Source organism: Periplaneta americana, chromosome 13 (genome assembly GCF_040183065.1).
Source record: "Periplaneta americana isolate PAMFEO1 chromosome 13, P.americana_PAMFEO1_priV1, whole genome shotgun sequence".
NCBI classification, from domain to species: domain Eukaryota; kingdom Metazoa; phylum Arthropoda; class Insecta; order Blattodea; family Blattidae; genus Periplaneta; species Periplaneta americana.
In genome coordinates this window covers 33,650,863-33,664,390 of record NC_091129.1, presented here as the reverse complement: position 1 = coordinate 33,664,390, position 13,528 = coordinate 33,650,863, and positions in this window count along the sequence as shown.

Sequence of the window (13,528 nt, the reverse complement as noted above, 5' to 3'; positions counted from 1 at the left end):
AGGGTACATAATTATTTATATATTTCGCGGTTCCATTATGAAAAATAAAATAAAAAGATGCTGGAACGCCGTTCCGGCGCGTTCTCCCCAAAAATGCACTGATGTTACCTAACCAAAGTACTTCAAATGTTTGGTGAAACATTATTACACCATACACGAAATATGAAAAGACTGAAATTCCATAAGGGCAACTGCCTCCTATAGTAGTGTAGGGTGAGCTGAAGGTCTACTACACTTGGGCAACCAGTCCAAGAGAGCTTACACTATACACTTACAAACTAAACACATAAACAAACTATACCAAGTAAACACGAAAAACTATACAGACTAAACACATAAATTATACAAACTAAACGCACACAAAAAACTATACAAACCAAACACACAAATTATACAGTCTAAACACACATACAAACTAACCAAACTAAAGACAAAAAATTATACAAAGTGAACACATAAACTATACAATCTTAACAATTAAAAACTATACAAATCAAACACACAAATTATACAGTCTAAACACACATACAAACTAACCAAACTAAAGACACAAAAAATTATACAAAGTGAACACATAAATTATACAATCTTAACAATTAAAAACTATACAAACCAAACACACAAATTATACAGTCTAAGCACACATACAAACTAACCAAACTAGAGACACAAAAAATTATACAAAGTGAACACATAAATTATACAATCTTAACAATTAAAAACTGTACAAACCAAACATACAAATTATACAGTCTAAACACACATACAAACTAACCAAACTAAAGACACAAAAAATTGTACAAAGTGAACACATAAATTATACAATCTTAACAATTAAAAACTATACAAACCAAACACACACATTATACAGTCTAAGCACACATACAAACTAACCAAACTAAGGACACAAAAAATTATACAAAGTGAACACATAAATTATACAATCGTAACGCACACACAAACTATTCAAACTAAACAGACAAAAAATGTACAAATTGAACACATAAATTACACAATCTTAACAATTAAAAACTATACAAACCAAACACACAAATTATACAGTCTAAACACACATACAAACTAACCAAACTAAAGACACAAAAAATTATACAAAGTGAACACATAAATTATACAATCGTAACACACACAAACTATTCAAACTAAACACACAAAAAATGTACAAATTGAACACATAAATTATACAGTCTTAACAATTAAAAACTATACAAACTGAACACACAAATTACACATTCTAAACACACAAACAAACTATCTAAACTAAACACAAAAAAATTATACCCACTAAACACATGAACTATCCAAACTAAACACACAAACTATCCAAACCAAATACACAAAAACTCTACAATTAAACACATAAATTATACCAACTAAACACTGAAACAAACTATCCAAACTAACGCACACAAAAAGAACTATATAAACAATACAGAACTCTACACAGTTTACATAGTATACTAACAGGATGTTTAATTTTTGACAACATGCTAGTTAATATCCTGTTAGTGTTATTTTAAGAAAGCTTGATGGAACTGGCTCTTAGTCTGTTAGAGAGATCGTCAGCATCCCGTTAAATACTTCGTACAAAGAAGTAGTATCAACAGGAACATTGCGATTTTGTGCTGTCACTGAAACTTAATATAATGTTGTTTAAGGAAGTAAATAGATTATTAGAGAAAGCGGTCACACAGAAACTTTCTAAGCATGACAAAAAAAAAAAACACTGACATTATTGCAGAAATTTAATGTAGCCTACGACATGAATAAATTTTTCTTTGTTAAAGAAAAAGATCCCAGGTTGATTTAGTTGACGTGTATGCTACACTACTATACTGTAGTTGTGATTAGTGTAATTTTTCGTTATTGTATGATCATATCTTTTTGGTTATTGATTCCACTATATGCTGTGTATAGAGAAAACTGTTGTATTGTACGTACGTAATCGTTTCAATTTCCTGTCAACCAGTAGATTACAGTTTTCCCATGATTAGCCTTTCAGTTCACTTTTGTTATTTTCATTAATCCTTGATGTAAGAGGGACATCTAAAGCGACTAAAGCGTTCATTGACATCTCTTGTCTGAGCGACTTCTTTTACAACAGAGCAGAAGTTCGGTTTTGGTGGCTAGGTCGGGACGTGACAAGGTGAAATTGTAAAAAAAGAGTCTAATAAAATAGCGGAATGGAGAACAAGATCGTCCGTAAGGCCGCTCGCACGCTGTGTTAAAGCGGCCGATCACCACATTTCTCCTCGACCGACAAACAAAAAAATAAGCTTAACCTCACACATCTGTTACGTATGCTGAAAGTACTTGCTAGCCTGGTTTTTCAGATCATATCATGAGGTTTAAATAACTTATTACTAGTGAAGGAAAATTACTACAATGATATTCCTAAACTTCTTACATTAACAAATTTTAAATAATTGATTAAATGGCGATCTTACTCGTGTCAATTGTGTAAGCATGTGCGGTTTACAGCTGTTTCGGTGCTTCTTCACACCATCCTCAGAGCCTACTAGATCTCAGCGTCATCTCGAACTTCGCTGCCTGTTGTGTGGGTGCGTTCGGTTGTTGAAAAGTGTTGAAATGTGGTGTCAAATAGTGTGTGTGTGTTCTGAAATTGATCTGCGTGTTGAGAATTTGATCAGGGTGTGTTTTAGTATGTCTGTATATTTCATATTGTTCTAGTATGTTGAGTTTTTGGTTTTTGAGTTGTATGTGTAGGATTTCCATGTCTGTATTTATGTTATTGTATGTGTGGTTAGCATTAGTTATGTGTTCGGCATATGTAGATGTATTGTATCCTCTGGTTATTGCTTTAAAGTGTTCTTTCTATCGAGTTTGGAATGATCTGCCTGTCTGTCCAATGTAGAACTTGTCGTAACTATTGCATGTGAGCTTGTATACGCCTGTGTGGTTGTATTTATTTGTTTGTGTTGAGATGTCTTTGTAGTGTTTTTTCTGTTCTGTACGCTATGTTGTATTTCTGTTTTCTGAATGAGGATGCGATCTTGTGTGTGTTTTTGTTTTCGTATGTTAGTGTGATGTATTTCTTGTGTTCTTGTGTTTGTGTTGTGTTTTGTGTGTTTTTGTGTCTGTTGAGTTTTTGTTTTGTCTTCCTTATGATGTTGTCTAATATGTTTGGGTTGTAACCATTTTCTTGTGCTATGTATTTGATTGTGTTCACTTCTTCGTTGTAATGTTGCTTGCTCATGGGTATGTTGAAGATTCAACATGGAATAACAAATTATATTCCATTTTAGTGACATAGTGTACTGCTTATCAAACTGTTAGCAACTGTCAGAAATAACTAATTACTACACATGCGAAATTAGTTATTGATTAGAAACATACATTTTCATTTAACCCAGTCGGTAACTTAGCAACAACAGTAATTTATGTAACTAGTGTATAATCTTTGTAATTATGGTATGGTTTAGAGTGTGAGCGTAAGCGAGTGCGCTAATTTTCACTAGTGTTTATAATGAAAGTTATACACGTGTTATATACAACGTTTTATGCTATTCTAGCATTAAAATGTCTAAAAAACCTATTATATAATTACAAAATGTAATGTTATGAGTGTTATGGGAGTATAAGGGTACAGTACACCAGTTATTCATAGATTTCAAAAAGGCATATGACTCGGTTAAGAGAGAAGTTTTATATAATATTCTTGTTGAATTTGGTATTCCCAAGAAATTAGTTGGATTAATTAAAATGTATCTTAGTGAAACTAAGAGCAGAGTCCGTATAGGCCAGTTTCTATCCGACGCTTTTCCATTCACTGCAGGCTAAAGCAAGGAGATGAACTACCACTTTTACTTTTTACCTTTGCTCTAGAATATGCCATTAGAAAAGTTCAGGATAACAGAGAGAGTTTGGAATTGAACGGGTTACATCAGCTTCTTGTCTATGCGGATGGCGTGAAAATCCACAAACGATTACGGAAAACACGGAAATTCTACTTGAAGCAAGTAAAGCGATAGGGTTGGAAGTAAATTCCGAAAAGACAAAGTATATGATTATGTCTCGTGATCAGAATATTGTACGAAATGGAAATATAAAAATTGGAGATTTATCCTTCGAAGAGGTGGAAAAATTCAAATATCTTGGAGTAACAGTAACAAATATAAATGATACTCGGGAGGAAATTAAACGCAGAATAAATATGGGAAATGCCTGCTATTATTCGGTTGAGAAGCTTTTGTCATCTAGTCTGCTGTCAAAAATCTTAAAGTTAGAATTTATAAAACAGTTATATTACCGGTTGGTCTGTATGGATGTGAAACGTGGACTCTCACTTTGAGGGAGGAACAAAGATTAAGGGTGTTTGAGAATAAGGTGCTTAGGAAAATATTTGGGGCTAAGAGGGATGAAGTTACAGAAGAATGGAGAAAGTTACACAACACAAAACTGCAAGCATTGTATTCTTCACCTGACATAATTAGGAACATTAAATCCAGACGTTTGAGATGGACAGGGCATGTAGCACGTATGGGCGAATCCAGAAATGCATATAGAGTGTTAGTTGGAAGGCCGGAGGGAATAAGACCTTTGGGGAGGCCGAGACGTAGATGAGAGGATAATATTAAAATGGATTTGAGGGAGGTGGGATATGATGGTAGAGACTGGATTAATCTTGCTCAGGATAGCGACCGATGGCGGGCTTATGTGAGGGCGGCAATGAACCTCCGGGTTCCTTAAAAACCATAAGTAAGTAAGTGAGTAAGTGAGTGAGTAAGAAATTAAGTAAGTAATGTTATGACGTAGTAGAGACATGAGTGCTGGATATGATGTAATATACTGCATGGTCGCTAAGTAACAGTTTCTAAAAGAATATTATTTTGTTGTTGTTTTGAAGCTTTTCTTACAGATAAATATTTGTATAAAATTGTGTTCTGAAAGCGGTTATGACGTCATGGAATACTAGTTGCTAGACAACCTTAGGCCAATTGTGCACGATTTATAGCGTCATAATGTTTTTATGGTAGGAATGCATAAAGGAACTTTGCATTTAAACAATATACATTAACCGAGCGATTTGGCTCAGGCGGTAATGCTTGAGACTCGCGTTTGGGAGGTCCCGGGTTCAAACCCCGTGGCCGACCAATCTGACTGTAGTTTTTCATGGTTTCCCTCAGTCACAAATGGCAAATGCTGGAGGATTTTTTGGATCTATATTAATGTAATGTATTTCCGCTCGGCGTTGGTGAAAATATGATGTTACAAAACGATCGACAATATATGCACAGCTAGTACAATAATAATAATAATAATAATAATAATAATAATAATAATAATAATAATAATAATAATAATAACAAAGGCGTAGAATTTAAAAACGTATCAATTGAGTAGAAAATAGAATATTTAAGAAAAGCCTACAATAATGCAATCCTTAAGAGGAAGGACATACAGGAAAAAATATTTTCTCACAATATATTAAGTAGATTCTCAATTTCCCTAACAAACTTTCTTGTATGAAGCCTTTTAAATACATTTTCACTTTTGCCCATTATGGCACAGTCACAGACATAAAAATGAAAATGGCAGTATAATAAAGAAAATAATATATCTGCTCTCAAGAGTATCACAGAATCATAAATCTCGTCTTAAATGGAAGCTAAGACTGATAATCAATTTTGCTTGATAATTTTTGGAAATTTAAATTTAAATTTTGCATTTTTATGAACAGAAAGAAAAATTGCACGTCTATTTTTAACTCATTCTTTAATTTGAATTTGACAATTTCCTCTCACAAAATTATTCTTGTATAATGTAAGAATATGCCCTGAAAGTTTTATTAAATTATCTCTATTATTGTCTGAGATATTACATATTAAATGTTGAAAATGTAAAATAAACTCCGGATATTCAAGGGGGGTGGAGCGCAGCGGCTATTTAAAAATAGCGTAAAAGCAATTATTTTCTTCCTAAAGACCTTGAAATTGTGCTTAAACGAAGTCAATACCATAAAGTATTTTAGTTAAAAAAATTGTTAAGTTTGACACATGTTTGGTCCTTCTCCTTAAAGTAGAATAGTGTATGAAGGCCTAGGAAATATGAGAGGAGTATTTTCACTCGAATGCCACTGATGGCGAGACGACCATTAGATTTAACAATAATTCATGTTGTTGCTGTCGCTGACTTCACTAAACTGTTCTTAGCGTTATAATTATCGCATCTCATATTATCAATGTTGAAACACGGCTGTTTAAATTGTTTACTGAATTAAGTGAACCAATAAACACTACATCTAAAATACGATAGATAAAACTCAATAGAAAACGCAGTTTCAGAGAATTGGTTACCAATAAAATTGGGATTTTATTGGGGCTGTTTATATATTTTTAAACTGCAATTTCAATTCATAACTAAAAGAGGAGTGCTTACAAAACAGAAAATCGAATAGGAGAACATTTTTTTGTGTATTTGTATTGCAAATTAATTGCTACTAATACACGGGTTCGTTCATATTTTACACTGGACCAGGAATGCGTTCCACTAATAGACTGATATGAATGTTACGCTCAGAGCACATTATTGGATTATTGACATGGAACAACGGCGACCTCTCAGTATCGGTATAATGTCAATGCACAAAGAATGTAATATTGGCGAATTCCAAACCCAATGCTAGTTGCAAATAACATATGAGTGGACTACTGGCCATATAGATATAATTATTATATACACAATATTTATTTATTAACATTTCTGGTAAAATGTGTGACAAATCTCCTGTTTTAATTATGGATGGACATAAGGGTTCTTTTGTGGCTCAAAGAGAAACCTCTTCAGACAAAGATAATTTAGACTTGGAACTAGCTGATGATTTTCGGTTTGTGTTTGTTCTACATAGTCGTATAAGCTAATACAGACGTGGAAAATTTATTAGACACTTCTTTTGAAGAGGTGGAGTAGTTCAAATATCTGGGAGCAACAGTAACAAATATAAATGATACTCGGGAGGAAATTAAACACAGAATAAATATGGGAAATGCCTGTTATTATTCGGTTGAGAAGCTTTTGTCATCTAGTCTGCTGTCGAAAAATCTGAAAGTTATAATTTATAAAACAGTTATATTACTGGTTGTTCTGTATGGTTGTGAAACTTGGACTCTCACTTTGAGGAACAGAGATTAAGGGTGTTTGAGAATAAGGTGCTTAGGAAAATATTTAGGCCCAAGAGGGATGACGTTACAGGAGAATGGAGAAAGTTACACAACACAGAACTGCACGCATTGTATTCTTCACCTGACATAATTAGGAACATTAAATCCAGACGTTTGAGATGGACAGGGCATGTAGCACGTATGGGCGAATCCAGAAGTGCATATGGAGTGTTAGTTGGGAGGCCGGATGGAAAAAGACCTTTAGGGAGGCCGAGACGTAGATGGGAAGATAATATTAAAATGGATTTGAGGGAGGTGGGATACGATGATAGAGAATGGATTAATTAATCTTGCTCAGGATAGGGACCAATGGCGGGCTTATGTGAGGATGGCAATGAACCTCCGGGTTCCTTAAAAGCCAATAAGTAAGTAAGTAAGTAAGTAAGTAAGCAAGTAAGTTTGTAAGTAAGTAAGTAAGTAAATTAATTGTATGTGCAACGAAGCTGTATTTACCGGTAGAAATAATGAACAAAAATGTATTTTGCACAGAAATAATGAACAGAAAATTGAGTCTTGAGGTTACTAATATTTTGTGAACATTCCCTTATTCTTTATTAACACATTGATTTTGTCAAGAATGCTGGAAACCAAAGTTTGACACTTTCTTTGAATATCAGCATCATGTAGCCAGGTATCAGACTGCTTAAATGCGTCCATGTTTTGTTGTAAGCCTCTTTTTGTTCACTTTCTTCTTCAGTATAGATCACAGATTTTCAATTTCGTTCATGTCCGGTCTTCTTGCAGGCCATGGGAGAATATTTTCTGCAGTATATAATTAAAACACCAGTAGTATCAACATAGCCAGAAAAATATATACTTAACCATTGGAAAAATATATCAGAAGATGTAAACAATCATATTTACATCAATGGAGACTCTGTGAATTATACTGATAGTTGATATGACGAATTTTATTATGTTTCCAAGAAAGCGTTTTAGTCTAATAATTTGTCCACGTCTGTATTGCGCACATGCGCAAGAAGTTACACAACTAGAAGGTGATTAATGCACATACCTGTACTTAAATCTAAATATTGAGGAAGCTACAGGACAACAATATCATTATTTTATGGAATGCCGACAATACTAGTGATATTAGTAGTGGATATGATGACAGTAGCGGTGATAGAAATGGTTATGGTAAGACTTAGCAATGATGTTCACAATAATTAGGTCTGTTCAGACGAGGCCACTTTTAGTGGCGCGTTAGTGGCGCTGCTAAATTTTTGTAGAGAATTTTTCAGTCTTCCAGTGAACATGGACGTAGAAGGAGATATACTTTTTGGCAGATTTGCTCATACGGAGAAAGAATAGACGTAAAATAGAAGAATAATTTGAGTCCATCCATTAGTTTTGGAAATACAGAATTGAGGACTATTCCATACCTTGTTTGATGATTTACATCAGGACAATAACAATATTAATTTAAAATTACGGAAATGGGGAACGATATGACATAAAACATATTTTTGTTTACTTTTTAAGAATTCAAAATTAAATATAGGTAACTTAATAGGCACCAAACATGAAACCAATCATATCACATACGAGTAATTCAACCAATATACTAGAAATAGGTTTCTGTAGGGTATTGGCAAAATCAAAGTCCATGGTGTAATTGAACCCAGGTTCGAACCTGAGATCAGATAATTTTTCATCTCTTTGTTAGTATTTTACTTAGTACACTATTTTAGATGCGTTATTTTATTGTAACGTGAAATAAAGGGAATTTTACAACATAAATAATATATCCGCAATTCGCACTAGTCCAGGAATTTAATAGTCTATGGTTATATTATTATTATTATTATTATTACTATTATTATTATTGTCATTCTAGATTATTCTGTCGTGACATATTTTTCTAATTAAGCCTGTAAACTGTCTTGACAATATATGTAGGGAATAGGTGGTCCAACAGTCGTCCGTTAGCAGCGCTACTACACGTGTTCGCAGCGCCACTAACTCGCCACTAGAAGTGGCTTCGTCTGAAGGGACACTTAAAGTGGCAATGGTATTGGTAATAATGATGTCGGTTTTGGTAACAGTAACAATAATGGTGACAATGATAGTGGTAATGTTTCCGAATTAGCAGAACAGCCAGCAGAAGTGGATAAGGAAAAAAAGAATATCTACAATCCTACCATTGCATATTACCTCCAAAAGTACCAGTTAGAAGAGCTTGAAGTAACCGAGCAAGAGGTACCGCTACTCTCTTCATGAAAGATGTAGTAAGAGGCTTGGAATACCTACATCTATTATTCTTTAGCTGCATTGAAATTATCAATTACTCTCCTGAAGCATCACCTTTATTCGAAATGAAACCAAGTTCATTAGCATTCTTTACTTTTTTGTAACACTTACGTCTCTAAAACTAGGTATATTTCCACCAATCACAAAATGTACTTGCAGCAATGTACTTGTAGGACTTTCATTGTCAAAACAAAATCAATGGTTCACTGAACTTGTAAACATTTATATGGTTAAGTACTCTTTGTCCCTTGTGGCAGCTCACGAATAGTGAGGAGATTTCTAAATTAATTAAATAACAATAATGTAGTAATGGTATTGGTAACAATGGTGGTGGTAGCGGTATTAGAAACAATGACAGTGGTAATAGTTCAGGTAGAAATAATGATGGTAATGGTATTGGTAGTAATTATGGCAGTAGAGGTATTACACTGGTACACACAATTTTTTCTGAATGAAAACTGCTCATATTTTTTTTATTTCTTACCACATGGAAGCTCTCAAACCAGCCTTAGTTTTGGTTCATCAGGCTACAGTTTTTCAGAAATTGGTATTATAGAAAATACTAGCTTTAATTTTTCTTCGTTGAGCAAATACATAAAATACATATATATATATATATTTTTTTTTTTTTTGGAGATTTAAACATAATAAAAATGGTTAAAAATTTTCTCTTAAGTTCCTTCCCACCTCTGGGTTCCCTGTTCTCTACTTGTTTCCACAGGTAATCGACGGCTTACCGATCTGACCCCAGCATCTAGCTTTTATTACTGATAGATCACTTCAATTTGTTCTCAGTAACAAAAGAGAAAATTGGAATATTCTCCCTGTAAAACGGTGATTTCTAAGAAATATTTCTGTTTTGTCAATGACCTGATTGTAGTCAGTCGAGTTTTGATCTTTTGAATTTCATTGAGATCGAATGTGTGAAATGTGGAACATAAATGGAGTATTTGTGGTGATCTAAAAGTGCTCTCTATTTTTCTAGGTCAGCTCTGTTTCCTTTGTGAATAGTACAATAGGGCTAAATCAATCCATAGGACAAAAAGCAATTCGCCACAAGGGAGCAATTTGGTTCCTGGAGAAAAAATGTGACGTATGAACCATTGGTTTCTCCTGCTAATGTCCTTCCACCACTCCATATCAAATTAGGCCTAGTGAAGCAATTTGTAACAGCTCTGAATAAGGGCAGTGATTGTTCCAACTTCCTTCTTACAAAGTTCCCTCAGAAAACTGAATCTAAGGTAACAGCAAGTATTTTCGAAGGATCCCAAAATCGTGAGCTTATGCAATATGAAACCTTCCCTCAATCGATGTCTGAGTTAAAGAAGTCAGCATGGCTAGTATACAGAAAAGCAACAGAAAACTTTCTGGACAACAAGAAATCTGAGAATTATAAGAAACTTGTGGAGGAAATGTTACAAAACTTTAAAACCTCGGGTGTAGAATGAGGATTAAAGTGCATTTTCTCAACAGTCATATTGATTACTTCCCTCCGAATCTCGGTTAAGAACAAAGTGAGCGGTTTCATGAAGATATGAAAACAATGGAAACCTGCTATCAAGGCCATTGGGATGTGTCAATGACGGTCGATTATTTTTGATGTTTGAAAAGAGAACTAGTGATGAACACATCAGGGCTTTGAAAAAAAATGAAGTTTTCTTCGCAGTAATTGTCAACAAAGTTTTGAAATTCAGAATTATTGAAACATAGATCTCATATGTCAACATATTTATTTATATTTAAGTCAAAATTAAACACACAGGAACAGTTTTGTTCAGCTTATGTCTTGAATAGTTATAAAATTTCATGAAAATGTTAAGTACATTACTACATTTGTTTTGATACTGTTCAAAAACCTAGTCTGATAGAGTAAAATTGAAACCAGATTTGAATTTAGGGCATATATATATATCGAGGTGGAAAAATTAGAAAAGCATAATTCTTTTTATTTTAGACCAATGTTTTTGATGGCGGTAATGATATTGGTAACATGGTGGTGGCAATGGTATTTGTAGTAGTGATGGTAGTAATGATGTTGGTAATAATGATCACGGCAATATAATTGGTAACAATGGTGATAATAACGGTATTGGTAACAATGATGTCGGAAATGTTATTGGTAACAATGATGATGGTAATGTTACAGATAACAATGATGGTTAGGCCTGTAGTATTTGTAACAGTGGTGGTGGTAATGGTATCGGTAACCAAGTAACCATGATGAAAATAATGTTATCGGTAACAATAGTGGTAATGGTAGTTGTAACAGTCATGGTGGTAATGGTATGGTATGGTAATGGTAAAAATGACAATTTTATGCGCATAACTCCGTGACATCCCCACCTATTCGGAAATTCGAGTTGTCATCGATCACGATGCTATCGGCTAAACAAACTCGAAAAAGTGGCCTGGGATAAATTGGACCCTGAAATTAAAAAAAAAAAAAAGTGAAAATTTGTGAACTTCCAAAATGCAAACGTGAAGAGAATGCAAATGTGGAGACAAGCATAATAGAAGAATACAATATCCCAAGACGATTCAAACAAGCCCAAGATCACCGGTGTGGAGTACAAGAAACGGCAGAGAGTGCGTAAGAAAGAGGTGGCGCACACGAACTTCGTGGGCTCTGTGATTGTAGAAAGGCGAGACGTGTCGCCGGAACTGTCTACGTCGGGTCAAACAGTGCATCCGGGTACTGTTAGTCTGGAAGCATACTCTGTACTCTGTAAACTGAATTCGTTCGTTCATTCAATAAACGGAACAAATTCAAAAACTTTTATCTTTCGCTAATTTCGCCCAGAACCTCCCTTACTAAAAACGTAGTTCTATGTACATAAACTTTCCAGTTGACATCACTACTGAGCCACTGTTTTTTTTTTCCTTCTCCTAAATCTTATTTTTTGAAGAATATTAGTTTCTGCATCATGGATATTCTGTAAGTAATTTACAGCATACTACCGTAAGAACATTTTCAATAATATTTTTGGACTGCATTGTGATGCTTTCTGACAAAACATTTTCACAACAGAAATATAAAGATGGTACGATTACTAATTACACTTAACAACAAATTTGTACTTTTTGTCTTGCTCCGAAATAAAAATAGGTGAATAATATGTGTGCCCTACATCTGAATTTAAAATCCAAATTGCCCCATCACATACTATTTTCCGGGGAAAGTAAATTAAATTTTTTATGAAAAGACTTTTTATTTATTTATTTTTCACTGCTACTGATAAAATTACAACAGACTAGGGATTCAGAATGTCTCATAATACTTGAAAAAAATGTGTACTGGATACAAAAATGATGTTACAAGTTTAAAAGACAAAAAAACATAACAACAATAAAAACATATTTTCATATGTAAATTGAGAAAAAATCTCGGTATTTGAACTTACTATTTAAAAAGATTTTCTGGATGACCCGTTTATAACTAGACTCGGGACTGTCTCTTACAAAGAACCAACAATGATATGCAAGCATGCTGGATGATGATCTTCCTTTATATCGCCTTTCCATTTCAGATATTTCTTGATGAAATCTTTCCCCATGCTGGTCGCTTACCGCTCTAAGATTAGGAGGAAAGAAATCCAAATTAGAACGTAAAAAGTGTATTTTTGTGATACATATTACGCCACATTTTTCATATGCAATTAACATGGTTTCCACAAATTCGATGTAGTTGTCTGTCCTAGAATTTCCAAGGAAATTTGAGAACACATTTTTGAAAGCGCGCTATGTCATTTTTTCTATAACGGAAAGTTGTTCCTTAAACAAAGAGTCAGCCAAAACTTTGCGAATTTGTGGACCGATGAAAATTCCCTCTTTTAATTTGCCTTCACTCGAATTCGTAAACGTTTTTTTTATTAATATTGAAAACCACACTCTTGTTTGTTCATTGCGTACATCTCACTTTGAACTGTTTACTGAACAGAAGAAACCAATATTCGTTTATTTATTAGAAGTACAAAAGAACATGTCAACAACCATAAGAAACCGGCAATAGGATATGAACTCATAAAGTGCATTAGTTTTCGTTTCGGTTTACAACCCCGTGCCCTATGTTTCCTGAA